This window comes from Ambystoma mexicanum, chromosome 3q, assembly GCF_040938575.1.
Source record: "Ambystoma mexicanum isolate Mex_15411 chromosome 3q, UKY_AmexF1_1, whole genome shotgun sequence".
Taxonomy (NCBI): Eukaryota; Metazoa; Chordata; class Amphibia; order Caudata; family Ambystomatidae; genus Ambystoma; species Ambystoma mexicanum.
This window is the reverse complement of record NC_090926.1, coordinates 571,465,494-571,481,843: the sequence shown is the minus strand read 5'-3', so window position 1 is coordinate 571,481,843 and position 16,350 is coordinate 571,465,494. Positions and strand designations below refer to the sequence as shown.

General features: G+C 47.7%; 1 protein-coding gene across 3 annotated transcripts in view; it reads right to left on the bottom strand.

Moving 5' to 3' along the window:
• The window catches only part of SLC23A1 (solute carrier family 23 member 1), a 945,676-nt gene that overhangs the window by 479,199 nt on the left and 450,127 nt on the right, over nucleotides 1-16,350 (bottom strand). The gene's annotated exons all lie outside the window — the stretch shown is intronic.

Sequence of the window (16,350 nt, the reverse complement as noted above, 5' to 3'; positions counted from 1 at the left end):
GGTTTCAAAGAAGAGTGCCTTCCCTTTATAGAGAAACTTCAGTTTGGCAGAATATACAAGCATATACTTTAGGCCCTGTCAGCAGAGCCTCTCCTTTGTGGGGACAAACATGTTTCTTTTCGTCTGGACCTGTGGCATATAATCCAGGTAAATTACAATCATCGAGTTGCCCCATTGGATAGAGCCGCCCTCTCTGGAGAAATGTAAAATCACCTCTCTGTCTTTGATATTTAGGACTCTGGAGATCATGGGCTGCGGATTGGCACACGGTGTCTTTTCTGTAGCGAGCAGTGTTCCCTTTCAATCACAAGTCCCAGAAATAATCAGATCAGGGCCCATTTCCTGAAGTATCACATTTTCAATATATGAGGTGGGGTCGGCTTCTGCGGCCCCCTCTGGCAGAACCAGCAAGCAGATATTATTTTTGCGCAACCTCACTTCAGCATCTTCAGCGCACATCTCCAATTCCAAATTTTTCGCTTCCAATGTCTTCAGTCACAATTACAGCTCTGTGGTGGCTGCTGCAGAGTCTTGCAGCAATGTTTCCGTAGCTGCAATCCTCTCTGCCAAGGACCATACATACAGCCTCAGGAATTGTACATCCACTTTAACTTCTTCAATCTTACCCTCCAATGAAGTCCTTGACGTCGCAATTGCAGCAAGGATCTTGTCCTCATGAATCTCCGCCAGCGTCGCGTATATTTGTTCCGGTTCCTTCATCAGGGTTTGATCTTGGCGTCTCCCTTCGGCCACAAATTACTCCAGTATTGTGCCTTTGTTGCCCCCTTTTGGTTTGGCGGCCGGCATACCAAAAAATGCTTAGATATGTACTGAGCTATGCATAGCGTATTGTCAGTCAGCTGGTGGCGGTTCCATGTGTTAATATCCCCGCAAAAATATTGCGATACAAAAATATCGCCATATATTTGCAGCGATATTGAGCCATGGACCCTGCGGGGGACACGCCCGCATTATTTTGAAATGTGCAGGGGACACCACCGCAAACCCAGCTCCCACAAATTATCCCCCCCAAAAATATCACCTATGGCGAGACAAACGACCATACGTACAGTGATATTTTTGGTGGGGATAATATGTAGGGATACCCTGGCGGCAGGGACAGACGGCAGACAAAATAAATGCCCTCCCTCGTTTGCCTCGGAACAGGTACATCAGTCGAGGGGTGTCACACCAAGTGTATGTCACTGCCCACCTTTCACAGCATAAGAAGGAGGCACCCACAAGCCCCTTGCTAAGGAGAGTTCCAGTACCAGGAGTAGCCCTATGCAGGTGGCAAAGCAAGAGGAATGCTTGATAGTCCAACAGCCAACACAAGCAGGGTGCTGTCTGCCTGTGCCCAGTCTCAATAGTGTAGCGCAATCCCCACTATCCGCACCAGGGCCGGCCACCATGCTCTGGGAGCATACCCCTTGTTACAAGAGTCCCAATATGTCCATTTACTGATAAGTTATGCATCTGCGTGATAACTGTAAACACCTGCAGAACCTCCGGGGGCTTGTCTGTCCTGGTGAATTACTCACCACTTGCTATTTATCTGGTGTAGACACCTGGATCCGGCACTACCACATCAGTGCCATGAACCTATGGTAAGCAGCAGACCTCTGTTCTTCGGCCCCCAACCCACCACAGCAGGAGTGATCCACTTGTAGCTGAGCACGTTTTTTTACAGACTATCACAGTTGGTCTTTGCAGACCCAACCGAACAGCTCAATTTATCTTTCACCATGTCTTTCAGTCACTCCTACCGACTGGCCTTTCCAACCAATTTGCCAGCTAACCAGGGGTCTACCTCTAGTCTGCATGGGGTGGTCCCCCTGCCACTGTCCTGGGACAGCCATCAGGTTCAGATAAGGATGCCCCCAGAAGCACATCAGCAGGAATCTCCCACGCATTGTAGGTGTTGCCGCTGTAATCTGCAGCACCTGTGAGTCATCTCGGTTCTGTGAACTCGTATGGTAGGGATGCCTTCCTCCTCCGGCCTGCACTGTTCTCAAGAGCCGGGATGGGGGGGGCGGACAACGCACTCCGCAGTGCAACCCTCCGCTGTGCTCCTGAGCCGATGCCACAGCTGGCTCCTGCAGTTCCTCTTCCTCTCAGCAACGCAGCACCTCCTCAAAGCGGGCCACTCGGTACAAGCACAGCGGCCCTCCGTTGTCTCGGGCACTGAGTGGGGGATAACCTCTGCATTCTCACTGATCCTGCCCCTGGTGTTCACCTGGTCTCCAGCCCGATGCAGGCTGCTGTCTCCTCAGCAGGTCCCGGACAACCTGCCACTTCAGTCCCAGAGCCTCGCTGGTGTGGCCGCCATCTTGGGGTCACAATGTTCTGTCACCAGAGGCTCTACACAACCATCAGAGGACTTGAGCAGGATCAGCAAACACTGCTGCAGTTGTAACGTACAAAGGATCGTGACATAGCAGGTCAGATCTTACTGCAAAAAGGATACATTTGAGGATCCAGGCGGGAGCTCACGCCAAGCACATCCTCAAGGCATGGACCCTGGCCATGCCCCCTCTTGGACCTTTCCTAAAGTGACTTTGGAGGTACATACCTGCACCTGGACATTTTTCCTGTACCCAGTTGGGGTACAGGGCATTCTAAGCCAAGAACTAGATTGTTAGTACTTAGTGATTTGGTATGTATTTTCAAAGGCATGCTCCCCACTTCTTCAACTATTCATGTATTTTTACACTGTGCCTATTTGTAATAACTTACTATTTCTACATGAAGTGAATGGCAATAACTTTAAAAAAAAAATGTTTGGGGATTTTTTGCAGGCCTCTGTGTTTGAGAATCATGTTCACCCCTCTAGCATTGTGTGTGCATTTATATTTTTGTGACAGAATGCTGTGCATTGTTGGTGTTAGCCTAGGGGTCCTTTATTACATCTATTACTGTGTGTTTAAATGCCTGGTTCCTATCCCTTCTCTTTATATGTTGTGTGCCTACTGCCTGGTTGTGGACCTAGAAATATTGGGCTGTGTCTCAATCACAAGTTTGGTGGTTTCTGGACGGTAAATAACATAATACAGGTAACATAATACATTTATATATTTTTGGATATGGATTAGTGTGTGAACCAATTATATCTTTGCGTTAGCCTGTTACCACTTTCTGTGAGTTAAGCCTGACTGCACTATCACTCCACCTAGCTTGAAGAGAGTTTTGGCTTTTTTGTTGGTTGAGTGCCTTTGACCCAGCATAGGGTTAGTGGCCGTACAGCCCTAACCAGGGGGTTGTACAAAAACTGCCTTTACACTTGTCACAACATCTTATGCATCAGTGGGCACACCTGCAGATGGTTATTTGTACAGGTGTAGTGTGTGCCATCAAAGGTGTTGCCAGCACTGCATTAGTAGGTTCCCTTTTTGCTATCTTAGCCAAGTGTTGAAGAGTGAACATATGCAGCCCAACACATATACATATATACTAGCCATTCCCGGTGTAACATATCATAACGGTCAATATCGGTCGGTAATTCATAGGGTCAATTCTGTCCACCTTCTTCAATATTGGAATTACGACTGATCGCTTCCAGGAAGGGGGCGTATGTCCATGTGATGTATTAATGGTCATTGAAAAGGTTAAACGTATAGGTAACTGTCTTCTTTTGAATTTGAAAGGCATATTTTGAACAGATGGAATGAGAGGTATGCGCGGTACAAGAGCAGTATACAAGTTCCATCGATTACACAGGTCTCTATGATGTGTCTTTGTAGACACGTAATTGTCAATCTTGCTCTATTTGTCATGATCTCTGCTTCCAAAAGGTCAGGGTTTTCCCAACTCCCTTGGAAGCAGATCCATAACCCAGGTTCCGAGTGCCAACCAGTCCCAATTGGGACCTTTTGGACCCAGTCCTGGCGCCAGTGGCACCAGGCTCATAAATATGCCCAGTCCCAGCGCTGGAAGCGCCGGGCTCATAATGCTTGGGTGGACTTACCTGCAGCAGACCATGCTGCTTACTTGCCTGCCAATTGAGCCTCTGATCCTCTTCTGTTTGGAACTACTTTTCCTGTTGGGTGGGGCAGGAGCCACTCCCTAGATTCAGAACACTGGAACTCTTCTGGAAAGCAGGAACTCTTTTCTTACCTAGGCGTGGCTGTGGAAGGAGACACCTAAGCACTACAGGAGGCTATTTAAACCACACCCGATGGATGAATCTTGCTTTGCGTTATTCTGCATCCTCTGCAGCAGAACGCTCATCGTGTCTTCTGCATCTGATCCTGGGCCTAAGGAAAAAGGCTTACCATCCTGAATCCAGTCTTCAGCAACACCTATAAAGACAAGAAAGAACAGGTTAGCATTACGGTCTTCAGTGACAGCTCTTCACTTACCTGGTCCATCGGCTGTCACCAACGCCTCACGCTGCATTCCGGCATCTGAAAGACAAAGGCTTACCTACTCTTCGTGCGCTCCGGAGGACTTCACACTGCATTCCGGCATCTGAAAGACAAAAGCTTACCAACTCTTCGCACGCTCCGGAGGCCTTCGGCGCTGCATCCCGCATCTGAAAGACAAAACAAGGTGTGTTTAAAGACATTGGGGAACTTTAATACTCACGTGCCATTACTCCTTTCCACATCTAACCCAGTGGGTATTCCGGCACCCTGCAGCCGCTCCGAACTTGTAGCTGCAAAATAAAAAGACAGTTAGAGCGCATCGTGAAGCAGGCAACAAGCGCTTACTTACGTGCTTCCAGGCGCTTCTATTCATCACACGGGCTCCATCTTCAACTCACTTCAGCCCGTCATCCGCCATCGCCGGAACCCTGCAAAACAAGAAACATCATTACTAAAGACTTTAAAGACATTAGAATTACTCGAAACTTACCGTTCGTGCAGTAAACGACGGACAGCAGTCTTCTGAAGTCAAGAGGCCTGCTCCCCTTATCCAGTGAAGAAACTGGTTACAGCACCCTGCCCCGAGGTAGATGGAGAGCACGGCGTTCACTTACCTAAGGTGAGAGCGTTAACCTTTGGGGTTCTACAGGAGAAGAGAAAGGGAATAAGAGAGAGACATTCAATAACCCAGTTCCTTAATCCCATATTTTCTATCTGCAGACATCTTACCCTTCGAGTCAGACATACAGTGCACAGAGGTCCAGCCCAAAGAGCCAGCCGTGTGTTACACATCACCTTTGAAGATACGGTATACGCCCAGTCAAGACCGACGCCTCTACGGGAATCAGGTGAGCGTTACAGAACGCAAAGCCTACCACAAAACTCCCGTCCAGGCGCTATGGAAACCTCGGATACCGACCAGCTAGCCCAGTTACTTGGGGAACTAAGGGCAGAAGTGCATGCAGCCCGTCAGGAAACGAACGCTCTAAGAAGGGAACTGATTATTTCCAAGGAGCGAACAGATGATCTCGCTAGACAATTGCTACAGTCACAAGCCGGACAGACCCCGTTACCCGCATCTGGGGGAAATCTTCCTTCTACATCCTCTATGAATCCAGTGCAGATCAACCTACCTGGGAATGTACCTCTAGCTCCGCCCGAACAATTTTCTGGTGACCCAAAGAGGTTTGCAGTATTTATCAATCAGTGCCGGTTGCATTTCTTATGCCGGCCAGCAGCCTTTCCAACTGATCAAGCTAAAGTAGCTTTCGTGCTTTCGTACCTTAGTGGCAATGCGGCAGACTGGTCGATCCCTCTAGTAAATCAAGATGATCCGGTCCTCCATGATTTTCAAGCTTTTCAGCTCAGTATGGAAAAACTGTTCGCAAGACATTCACAGGGGCAGGCCTTGGACAATGAGCTTCTTTCGTTGCGACAAGGTAATCAAGACCTTTTGGCTTATATTGCGTCTTTCAACAGACTGATAGTGGAAACTCAATGGCCTGAGGACAAAAGGATTACGCTGTTTTATAGAGGTCTACGTGGAGAGCTCAAAGATGTGTTAGCCCAAGTAGTGAATCCCCCACAAGATTGTTCGGACTATATAGACTTAGTCGTTCAAATAGATCACAGACTGCAGAACAGGAAGGCCGATCGTTCCAAGTTTGATGCTCGAGTATTTTCCAAACCGCCAACTCCTTCCAAAGGAGTAGACTCCGGGGAACCCATGCAAATAGGGGGTCTGAAAGGTCCTCTAACACAAAAGGAGCGGGAAAGGAGAAAACAGTTGCAATTATGCCTCTATTGCGGAAACTCAGGGCACTTTCTTCGAGACTGTCCGGTGAAACCTGCCAAGAAGGCAGTAGGAGCTGCAGTTACCAAAGTTACAAACTCTGAGCAGGGAAACGAACTCGCCCGACAAGAATAGAGGTCCTCTTGCCGAGCGTGAAAACCAGTTCCGTGACCTTGCATTTCGTGATACCTATGGTCCTCATTAGCCCTGATAATCCGGATCGATTACATGCAATTGAAGCTTACGTCGACAGCGGTGCCATCGGCAATTATGTGGATCATGAAATGGTTTTGAGGATGAATCTAACTCTTTGTCCCAAGGCTGTAAAGGACGTCATTACTACGGTGGATGGTACAGAGATAGCCTCCGGGCCAGTAACGCATACCACTCAAGAGGTGACGCTAGTAAGTCAAGATGGACACCATGAGAAGATCGTGTTCAATGTGATCAAGGCCCCTCAGTTTCAGATTATTCTAGGAATACCTTGGTTAGAGAAACACAATCCTCTGATCGATTGGCGAGCAAGAACGGTCCAGTTTCCAGAATGTGTCTCTACTTGTCACCCTCCACCTGGTGTTGCACTGGCAGCAATTTCTTCAGAGACTCCCCAGTTACCTCCCGAATACCTAGAATACCAAGATGTTTTCCGGAAGGATCAGGCTAACTCTCTACCTCCTCATAGGTCTTATGACTGCCAGATAGACCTGATACCTGGATCTACTCCTCCTTGTAGTAGAATTTATGCCCTCACCGAGCCTGAGAACCTTCACCTTCGACAATACCTGGATCAATACCTGGCAAATGGGTTTATTCGTCCTTCCAAGTCCCCTGCTTCTTCAGCTTTGTTCTTCGTTCCAAAAAAGGAAGGAGACCTTAGAACTTGTATAGATTATCGCTCCCTGAACCAGATCACCGTTAAGAATAGATATCCGTTACCTTTGATCCCTGAACTCCTGGACCAAGTCAGAAAAGCATGCATATATACAAAGCTGGATCTTAGAGGAGCTTACCACTTGGTACGAGTAAAAGAGGGCGATGAATGGAAGACGGCCTTCCGCACCAAGTATGGGCTATTTGAATATCAGGTCATGCCCTTCGGACTTTGCAATGCCCCGGCCGCCTTTCAATATTTTATGAACGATGTCCTCAGAGAGCTCATAGATGTGTGTGTTGTTGTTTACATTGACGACATCCTCGTTTATTCTTCATCGGAATCTGAACATCGGAAACACGTGAAAATGGTCCTCGAAAGATTGCGTCAACACAAACTTTTCGCTAAATTGGAAAAATGTGTTTTCAACGTGACTGAAGTTGAATTCTTGGGATTCATATTATCACCTGGCGGAGTGCGTATGGATTCAAAGAAGGTCGATGCAGTTCTCAAATAGCCATCACCATCCTCCGTAAAAGGTGTGCAAAGCATGTTAGGCTTCGCTAACTTTTACCGCAGGTTTATCCCCGAATTCTCTCGAATAGTCCAGCCCATCACTGCCTTGTTAAAGAAAACCAAACGTTTTGAATGGTCTACCGAGGCGGAACAAGCTTTCCAGGATTTGAAGACTAAATTTATCTCTGCACCAATCTTAAAACACCCTCGCCCCGAACTCCCCTACATCGTGGAAACTGATGCTTCAAGCCTTGCCATGGGGGCAGTTCTATCACAAAAGGACCCGGTAACCAATCAGTTGCATCCCGTGGCATTTTCGTCCCGCAAATTCTCGCCTCCTGAAATCAATTACACGATTACTGACAAGGAACTTCTGGCTATCAAGTCTGCCTTTAAGGCTTGGCGGCATTATCTGCTGGGGGCCCGACACACCGTTACTGTGATTACGGATCACCGAAACCTGCAATATTTGAAAACCGCAAAAGCCCAATCCTCTAGACAACTCCGTTGGGCATTATTCTTTGCCGAGTTTGACTTCATAATTACCTATCGACCTGGTACAAAGAACGGTAAAGCTGATGCCCTTTCTCGGATGGGAGTGGAAGAACACTTGATCAACCCTAAACCTGTACCAATTATTCCCGAACAAAGAATTCTGGGTGTAATCGCCACAGAATCCATAGAGGAAGTTCAGGATAAAGCCAGGCAACTTGTAACTCCAGCAGACATACAGAATTGGCATCTGCAGGGAAAGGACTTTGCAGTAAAGGACAACTTATTGTATTTCCAAGAACGATTATACCTACCCAGCACAGATTTACAGAAAAAAGTAATCTCTTGTTATCACGACTCTTTAATGGAAGGACATCCCGGTATGGCCAAGACCTCAGAAAAGATCAAGCGCTACTTCTGGTGGCCGTCTTGGAAAAAAGATATCAGAGACTTTATAATGTCCTGTGGAGTATGCGCCCAAAACAAGAGTCAAAAGGAAAGACCAGCAGGCCTCTTACGCCCTATTGACATCCCACCTCGCCCTTGGCATACGCTTTCTATGGACTTCATCACCGATCTACCTCCATGCTCCGGATACAATACGATTCTAGTAATCGTGGACTTATTCTCCAAGATGGCGCATTTCATTCCGCTCAAAGGCTTGCCAACAGCAGCAACTCTGGCCCGAGAATTTCTCGAAAACATCGTCCGACTGCACGGTTTTCCTTCGGTTCTAATTTCGGATCGAGGTAGTCAATTTATTTCTCATTTTTGGCAAAGTTGCTGTCGGTCAGCTCAAATTGATGTGAGACTATCGACCAGCCACCACCCTCAGACCGACGGACAAACCGAGAGGACCAATCAAACTCTGGAACAGTATTTACGCTGCATGCTGCAACAAACTGAAAAAACTTGGAAAGACATCCTTTGGATAGCCGAATATGCCTACAATAACTCTGTCCATTCGGGAACTGGGAAAACCCCGTTTTTTCTTTTGTAGGGCAGTCACCCTCGAACCTCGGAGTTGGATCCCCTCCAAGATCTTGAAACACCAGCAGTAGACTACCTGCATTCTACAATCACCCAAGCCTTTAAGGAAGCTGTTTCTCACCTTCAAAGGGCTAAAGAACAATACAAGAAAGGAGCAGATCAACATCGGAAGGAAGCCCTTCAATATCAAGTAGGGGATCAAGTCTGGTTATCCACCAAATATCTACCTCTAAAAGGGCCACGCACATTCAACCCAAGATACCTTGGTCCCTATTCCATCACTACCATAGTAAATCCAGTAGCGGTCAAGTTGGACTTGCCCCCGCACATGAAGATACATCCGGTCTTCCACGTCTCTCTATTAAAACCCGTGCAACCTCAAACCCGACTAACTAAATCTCCAAAACCTATCCTAGTTGATGGAGAACTCGAGTTTGAAGTCAAAAGCATTCTGGACTCCAAGATCTCCAAATCTAAACTATTTTACATAATTGACTGGAAAGGCTACGGCCCCCAGGAGAGATCCTGGTAACCTGCTGAATATGTCCACGCTCCTCGCCTAATCAAAAGATTTCACCGAACATTTCCTGACAATCCAAAACCCCCGGAGAAGCCCGGTTTGGGAGTGGCCTTGAGGGGGGGTACTGTCATGATCTCTGCTTCCAAAAGCTCAGGGTTTTCCCAACTCCCTTGGAAGCAGATCCATAACCCAGGTTCCGAGTGCCAACCAGTCCCAATTGGGACCTTTTGGACCCAGTCCTGGCGCCAGTGGCACCAGGCTCATAAATATGCCCAGTCCCAGCGCTGGAAGCGCCGGGCTCATAATGCTTGGGTGGACTTACCTGCAGCAGACCATGCTGCTTACTTGCCTGCCAGTTGAGCCTCTGATCCTCTTCTGTTTGGAACTACTTTTCCTGTTGGGTGGGGCAGGAGCCACTCCCTAGATTCAGAACACTGGAACTCTTCTGGAAAGCAGGAACTCTTTTCTTACCTAGGCGTGGCTGTGGAAGGAGACTCTAAGCACTACAGGAGGCTATTTAAACCACACCCGATGGATGAATCTTGCTTTGCGTTATTCTGCATCCTCTGCAGCAGAACGCTCATCGTGTCTTCTGCATCTGATCCTGGGCCTAAGGAAAAAGGCTTACCATCCTGAATCCAGTCTTCAGCAACACCTATAAAGACAAGAAAGAACAGGTTAGCATTACAGTCTTCAGCGACAGCTCTTCACTTACCTGGTCCATCGGCTGTCACCAATGCCTCGCGCTGCATTCCGGCATCTGAAAGACAAAGGCTTACCTACTCTTCGTGCGCTCCGGAGGTCTTCACACTGCATTCCGGCATCTGAAAGACAAAAGCTTACCAACTCTTCGCACGCTCCGGAGGCCTTCGGCGCTGCATCCCGCATCTGAAAGACAAAACAAGGTGTGTTTAAAGACATTGGGGAACTTTAATACTCACGTGCCATTACTCCTTTCCACATCTAACCCAGTGGGTATTCCGGCACCCTGCAGCCGCTCCGAACTTGTACCTGCAAAATAAAAAGACAGTTAGAGCGCATCGTGAAGCAGGCAACAAGCGCTTACTTACGTGCTTCCAGGCGCTTCTATTCATCACACGGGCTCCATCTTCAACTCACTTCAGCCCGTCATCCGCCATCGCCGGAACCCTGCAAAACAAGAAACATCATTACTAAAGACTTTAAAGACATTAGAATTACTCGAAACTTACCGTTCGCGCAGTAAACGACGGACAGCAGTCCTCTGAAGTCAAGAGGCCTGCTCCCCTTATCCAGTGAAGAAACTGGTTACAGCACCCTGCCCCGAGGCAGATGGAGAGCACGGCGTTCACTTACCTAAGGTGAGAGCGTTAACCTTTGGGGTTCTACAGGAGAAGAGAAAGGGAAGAAGAGAGAGACATTCAATAACCCAGTTCCTTAATCCCATATTTTCTATCTGCAGACATCTTACCCTTCGAGTCAGACATACAGTGCACAGAGGTCCAGCCCAAAGAGCCAGCCGTGTGTTACACATCACCTTTGAAGATACGGTATACGCCCAGTCAAGACCGGCGCCTCTACGGGAATCAGGTGAGCGTTACAGAACGCAAAGCCTACCACAAAACTCCCGTCCAGGCGCTATGGAAACCTCGGATACCGACCAGCTAGCCCAGTTACTTGGGGAACTAAGGGCAGAAGTGCATGCAGCCCGTCAGGAAACGAACGCTCTAAGAAGGGAACTGATTATTTCCAAGGAGCGAACAGATCTCACTAGACAATTGCTACAGTCACAAGCCGGACAGACCCCGTTACCCGCATCTGGGGGAAATCTTCCTTCTACATCCTCTATGAATCCAGTGCAGATCAACCTACCTGGGAATGTACCTCTGGCTCCGCCCGAACGATTTTCTGGTGACCCAAAGAGGTTTGCAGTATTTATCAATCAGTGCCGGTTGCATTTCTTATGCCGGCCAGCAGCCTTTCCAACTGATCAAGCTAAAGTAGCTTTCGTACCTTAGTGGCAATGCGGCAGACTGGTCGATCCCTCTAGTAAATCAAGATGATCCGGTCCTCCATGATTTTCAAGCTTTTCAGCTCAGTATGGAAAAACTGTTCGCAAGACATTCACAGGGGCAGGCCTTGGACAATGAGCTTCTTTCGTTGCGACAAGGTAATCAAGACCTTTTGGCTTATATTGCGTCTTTCAACAGACTGATAGTGGAAACTCAATGGCCTGAGGACAAAAGGATTACGCTGTTTTATAGAGGTCTACGTGGAGAGCTCAAAGATGTGTTAGCCCAAGTAGTGAATCCCCCACAAGATTGTTCGGACTATATAGACTTAGTCATTCAAATAGATCACAGACTGCAGAACAGGAAGGCCGATCGTTCCAAGTTTGATGCTCGAGTATTTTCCAAACCGCCAACTCCTTCCAAAGGAGTAGACTCCGGGGAACCCATGCAAATAGGGGGTCTGAAAGGTCCTCTAACACAAAAGGAGCGGGAAAGGAGAAAACAGTTGCAATTATGCCTCTATTGCGGAAACTCAGGGCACTTTCTTCGAGACTGTCCGGTGAAACCTGCCAAGAAGGCAGTAGGAGCTGCAGTTACCAAAGTTACAAACTCTGAGCAGGGAAACGACCTCGCCCGACAAGAATAGAGGTCCTCTTGCCGAGCGTGAAAACCAGTTCCGTGACCTCGCATTTCGTGATACCTATGGTCCTCATTAGCCCTGATAATCCGGATCGATTACATGCAATTGAAGCTTACGCCGACAGCGGTGCCATCGGCAATTATGTGGATCATGAAATGGTTTTGAGGATGAATCTAACTCTTTGTCCCAAGGCTGTAAAGGACGTCATTACTACGGTGGATGGTACGGAGATAGCCTCCGGGCCAGTAACGCATACCACTCAAGAGGTGACGCTAGTAAGTCAAGATGGACACCATGAGAAGATCGTGTTCGATGTGATCAAGGCCCCTCAGTTTCAGATTATTCTAGGAATACCTTGGTTAGAGAAACACAATCCTCTGATCGATTGGCGAGCAAGAACGGTCCAGTTTCCAGAATGTGTCTCTACTTGTCACCCTCCACCTGGTGTTGCACTGGCAGCAATTTCTTCAGAGACTCCCCAGTTACCTCCCGAATACCAAGATGTTTTCCGGAAGGATCAGGCTAACTCTCTACCTCCTCATAGGTCTTATGACTGCCAGATAGACCTGATACCTGGATCTACTCCTCCTTGTAGTAGAATTTATGCCCTCACCGAGCCTGAGAACCTTCACCTTCGACAATACCTGGATCAATACCTGGCAAATGGGTTTATTCGTCCTTCCAAGTCCCCTGCTTCTTCAGCTTTGTTCTTCGTTCCAAAAAAGGAAGGAGACCTTAGAACTTGTATAGATTATCGCTCCCTGAACCAGATCACCGTTAAGAATAGATATCCGTTACCTTTGATCCCTGAACTCCTGGACCAAGTCAGAAAAGCATGCATATATACAAAGCTGGATCTTAGAGGAGCTTACCACTTGGTACGAGTAAAAGAGGGCGATGAATGGAAGACGGCCTTCCGCACCAAGTATGGGCTATTTGAATATCAGGTCATGCCCTTCGGACTTTGCAATGCCCCGGCCGCCTTTCAATATTTTATGAACGATGTCCTCAGAGAGCTCATAGATGTGTGTGTTGTTGTTTACATTGACGACATCCTCGTTTATTCTTCATCGGAATCTGAACATCGGAAACACGTGAAAATGGTCCTCGAAAGATTGCGTCAACACAAACTTTTCGCTAAGTTGGAAAAATGTGTTTTCAACGTGACTGAAGTTGAATTCTTGGGATTCATATTATCACCTGGCGGAGTGCGTATGGATTCAAAGAAGGTCGATGCAGTTCTCAAATGGCCATCACCATCCTCCGTAAAAGGTGTGCAAAGCATGTTAGGCTTCGCTAACTTTTACCGCAGGTTTATCCCCGAATTCTCTCGAATAGTCCAGCCCATCACTGCCTTGTTAAAGAAAAACAAACGTTTTGAATGGTCTACCGAGGCGGAACAAGCTTTCCAGGATTTGAAGACTAAATTTATCTCTGCACCAATCTTAAAACACCCTCGCCCCGAACTCCCCTACATCGTGGAAACTGATGCTTCAAGCCTTGCCATGGGGGCAGTTCTATCACAAAAGGACCCGGTAACCAATCAGTTGCATCCCGTGGCATTTTGGTCCCGCAAATTCTCGCCTCCTGAAATCAATTACACGATTACTGACAAGGAACTTCTGGCTATCAAGTCTGCCTTTAAGGCTTGGCGGCATTATCTGCTGGGGGCCCGACACACCGTTACTGTGATTACGGATCACCGAAACCTGCAATATTTGAAAACCGCAAAAGCCCAATCCTCTAGACAACTCCGTTGGGCATTATTCTTTGCCGAGTTTGACTTCATAATTACCTATCGACCTGGTACAAAGAACGGTAAAGCTGATGCCCTTTCTCGGATGGGAGTGGAAGAACACTTGATCAACCCTAAACCTGTACCAATCATTCCCGAACAAAGAATTCTGGGTGTAATCGCCACAGAATCCATAGAGGAAGTTCAGGATAAAGCCAGGCAACTTGTAACTCCAGCAGACATACAGAATTGGCATCTGCAGGGAAAGGACTTTGCAGTAAAGGACAACTTATTGTATTTCCAAGAACGATTATACCTACCCAGCACAGATTTACAGAAAAAAGTAATCTCTTGTTATCACGACTCTTTAATGGAAGGACATCCCGGTATGGCCAAGACCTCAGAAAAGATCAAGCGCTACTTCTGGTGGCCGTCTTGGAAAAAAGATATCAGAGACTTTATAATGTCCTGTGGAGTATGCGCCCAAAACAAGAGTCAAAAGGAAAGACCAGCAGGCCTCTTACGCCCTATTGACATCCCACCTCGCCCTTGGCATACGCTTTCTATGGACTTCATCACCGATCTACCTCCATGCTCCGGATACAATACGATTCTAGTAATCGTGGACTTATTCTCCAAGATGGCGCATTTCATTCCGCTCAAAGGCTTGCCAACAGCAGCAACTCTGGCCTGAGAATTTCTCGAAAACATCGTCCGACTGCACGGTTTTCCTTCGGTTCTAATTTCGGATCGAGGTAGTCAATTTATTTCTCATTTTTGGCGAAGTTGCTGTTGGTCGGCTCAAATTGATGTGAGACTATCGACCAGTCACCACCCTCAGACCGACGGACAAACCGAGAGGACCAATCAAACTCTGGAACAGTGCAACAAACTGAAAAAACTTGGAAAGACATCCTTTGGATAGCCGAATATGCCTACAATAACTCTGTCCATTCGGGAACTGGGAAAACCCCGTTTTTTCTTTTGTACGGCAGTCACCCTCGAACCTCGGAGTTGGATCCCCTCCAAGATCTTGAAACACCAGCAGTAGACTACCTGCATTCTACAATCACCCAAGCCTTTAAGGAAGCTGTTTCTCACCTTCAAAGGGCTAAAGAACAATACAAGAAAGGAGCAGATCAACATCGGAAGGAAGCCCCTCAATATCAAGTAGGGGATCAAGTCTGGTTATCCACCAAATATCTACCTCTAAAAGGGCCACACACATTCAACCCAAGATACCTTGGTCCCTATTCCATCACTACCATAGTAAACCCAGTAGCGGTCAAGTTGGACTTGCCCCCGCACATGAAGATACATCCGGTCTTCCACGTCTCTCTATTAAAACCCGTGCAACCTCAAACCCGACTAACTAAATCTCCAAAACCTATCCTAGTTGATGGAGAACTCGAGTTTGAAGTCAAAAGCATTCTGGACTCCAAGATCTCCAAATCTAAACTATTTTACCTAATTGACTGGAAAGGCTACGGCCCCCAAGAGAGATCCTGGGAACCTGCTGAATATGTCCACGCTCCTCGCCTAATCAAAAGATTTCACCGAACATTTCCTGACAAGCCAAAACCCCCGGAGAAGCCCGGTTTGGGAGGGGCCTTGAGGGGGGGTACTGTCATGATCTCTGCTTCCAAAAGGTCAGGGTTTTCCCAACTCCCTTGGAAGCAGATCCATAACCCAGGTTCCGAGTGCCAACCAGTCCCAATTGGGACCTTTTGGACCCAGTCCTGGCGCCAGTGGCACCAGGCTCATAAATATGCCCAGTCCCAGCGCTGGAAGCGCCGGGCTCATAATGCTTGGGTGGACTTACCTGCAGCAGACCATGCTGCTTACTTGCCTGCCAGTTGAGCCTCTGATCCTCTTCTGTTTGGAACTACTTTTCCTGTTGGGTGGGGCAGGAGCCACTCCCTAGATTCAGAACACTGGAACTCTTCTGGAAAGCAGGAACTCTTTTCTTACCTAGGCGTGGCTGTGGAAGGAGACACCTAAGCACTACAGGAGGCTATTTAAACCACACCCGATGGATGAATCTTGCTTTGCGTTATTCTGCATCCTCTGCAGCAGAACGCTCATCGTGTCTTCTGCATCTGATCCTGGGCCTAAGGAAAAAGGCTTACCATCCTGAATCCAGTCTTCAGCAACACCTATAAAGACAAGAAAGAACAGGTTAGCATTACGGTCTTCAGTGACAGCTCTTCACTTACCTGGTCCATCGGCTGTCACCAACGCCTCGCGCTGCATTCCGGCATCTGAAAGACAAAGGCTTACCTACTCTTCGTGCGCTCCGGAGGTCTTCACACTGCATTCCGGCATCTGAAAGACAAAAGCTTACCAACTCTTTGCACGCTCCGGAGGCCTTCGGCGCTGCATCCCGCATCTGAAAGACAAAACAAGGTGTGTTTAAAGACATTGGGGAACTTTAATACT